We start from the raw sequence: 2,293 nt of genomic DNA, 5'->3' as shown, positions 1-2,293 counted from the left end.
TCAAATGAATTAGTATATGTAATGGTTTAGAGCAGGGTCCAGCACAGAGTAAATGCCATGTCAGTATTTGCTATCATGACCTGGTCAAAAACAAGTAAATTGTAATAATAAATTATATAAAGTATAAGAAATTATATTGTACATTATAATAGAGAAATATGAAATATAATTAAGTTGTATTATATAAAAATAATAAATATATTATATATTATAATAAATGATAATAAATAGAGGATGGGGGGACCCTGCACCACATTACTAACCTGGCGACTCCCATGTGGAACTTCCAGGCCCTCCCTGCTAGTGCACCTCTCAGAGCAAGGGTCTGGAGAGGGCAGGGACTTGCCCCAGTCACTCTGGGAGTGGAAGGGGTGGTGGGCGGCTACAGCTCTGGTGCTCCATCCCATGCCCTGTCAGTGGCAGGTGCAGGCACCCAAGAGGCAGTGAGTCCTATTCTGTCGCTTCCCATCCATGAGGGCTTTCCTGGGGCTTCAGGAGCTGTAATAACAATTTTTAGAGGAGGACATGTCAAGCCAGCATCTTTTCTGCTTTTCTTCCAAGTGTTCCCCTTGCAGGGCTCCAGATCTCTGGGCGTGCAGGCCAGACCTACCTGAAGTGGGCCTGCAACCTCTCTCTCTGTCTTCTTTTGAGCTGTGAAATGGGTAAATTAAGATGGAGCAGTTTCACTGGAAGAACCTGAGTCACTCGGGCCATGTGCTATTTTCTGAAGCTCTGGGAAGTAGTGTCAGAGAAACACCAGAACGTCTTCAGAAGCAGCTCTCACCGACTGCCAGGGGAAGTCCTGCACCACTGACGAGTTACAGGAAAATCCAGACATTCCCATGATGGACCAAAAGGGAAGGCAGGGGAAAGGAAATAGGGAATTCGTACTAAATGGCCTCACTTGGAGCGGACACTTGAATCCTGGCGATTCTTTCTCAGCACTCCTCCTGCCAAAGGGAAAAAAGGAAAGAAGCAGTGAAAATCCCCTTCTCCTCTCTCTTTGTCCTGATTTCTTAGTTTTCCTTCTAAACATCCAGCATATGGGTCGGGCTGCCCCCAGAAGTCCCCGCCTTCCTCTCAGGAGCTGAAACCCTTTTGCTGCAATGAGGCAATGGAGTAAAAGTGGAAAGACCTCAGGCGGCGGGTGGTCCAGGGACCAGCCTGGCGAGGATGCCCCGCCGCAGAGGCTGTGACTGTCCTCACAAAAGCAGACGTGCCCATCCAGTGCGCAGGACTGCCGCTCCCTGGTTTTCTCTCTCTCTCCTTCTCTCTTGGCTACATCTTCGATTTCGGCCTGTGGTGAATTATTTACTCGGAGCCGAGCTAGGAGAGCGCAAGGAGTAGACAGCCCAGCGGGAGCAATGAGGAAGCCAGGGCATGAGCCGTGCAGGGTGCTTCGGCAGCTGGCAAGCAGAGCACCGGAGCGGGGGCTTCAGAGATCGCTCCCAGGTAGCGCCTAAGTCAACAGGTATTTGCCCAAATGAGGCTCTTATAACGCAGCCAGCGCGGAGCCCGACGTGCCAGGATGTGCCCCGGGCCAAATCCTGGGGAGCCGCGTGCCAGTCAGGCCAGCAGGAGCTCTGTCTCCCCATCTGGACGCTCACTCCCGCTTGGTGACACCTGCCCCTGCCGGGAGAGGGAGGAGAGCGCCGCCGGTCCCCTGGTTTCTCAATTGCTCACAAGGCCTTGCTCCGGCTTCTCCGGCTTCTCCGGGGCGAGGTGGGAAACCCTGGAGCCTGTGCTAAGAGCCCAGTGGGTTCCTGAGGACATCGACCTACACCTGTCCCAGCACCTGCACAGGTAACAGGCCTTGGCCCGCGGGCCGCCCCCAGCGCCTTCTGAAAGAGTCAAGGCGACTTCCAAAACCTCTCCTGCCTTATGGGCCACAAGAGAGACTGCTGCTTCCTTTGAGGAATGAGCCACGGCCTATGCTAGTTTTGGTCCCATTTTCAGGGTCTGCCTAACACGAGGTAAAGCACTACTGTTTATCCTGGGGTTTTCAGCTGTTTTCCCTGGAAGCCGTGCACTGTGCACGAGCTGGAAGCAGGAAGCCGAGTGAGCCAGGGGAGAGGGCAGGCCCGTGGCCACACAGACCCGCCGCTCTGGCTCCAGGCAAGTGGGGGGGGGCGGTCCGGCCTGGGAGCTGACACTCAGAGAGCTGTTTTACTTTTGTGTCTGCATTTCACAACCGGTCACTTTTGATGGACTAGAGAGATACAGTTTATGAAAAAGAACACAGACTTGCCCTGGAGTGACTCTGGTTACAGTTGCCGTGGAACCAACCGGACGA

The 2,293-nt window shown here is 53.2% G+C and overlaps 1 long non-coding RNA gene across 1 annotated transcript; it reads right to left on the bottom strand.

Moving 5' to 3' along the window:
* Positions 1-242: 242 nt before the first annotated feature.
* Positions 243-1,891, bottom strand: LOC119871613. The gene is made up of 3 exons (XR_005357546.1): positions 1,136-1,891; positions 611-950; positions 243-498 (listed from the first exon to the last, which is right to left on the bottom strand). It is a non-coding gene; the product is annotated as an uncharacterized LOC119871613 (long non-coding RNA).
* Positions 1,892-2,293: the final 402 nt, after the last annotated feature.

Source organism: Canis lupus, chromosome 4 (assembly GCF_011100685.1).
Source record: "Canis lupus familiaris isolate Mischka breed German Shepherd chromosome 4, alternate assembly UU_Cfam_GSD_1.0, whole genome shotgun sequence".
NCBI classification, from domain to species: domain Eukaryota; kingdom Metazoa; phylum Chordata; class Mammalia; order Carnivora; family Canidae; genus Canis; species Canis lupus.
This window is presented reverse-complemented; position numbering and strand designations above follow the sequence as displayed.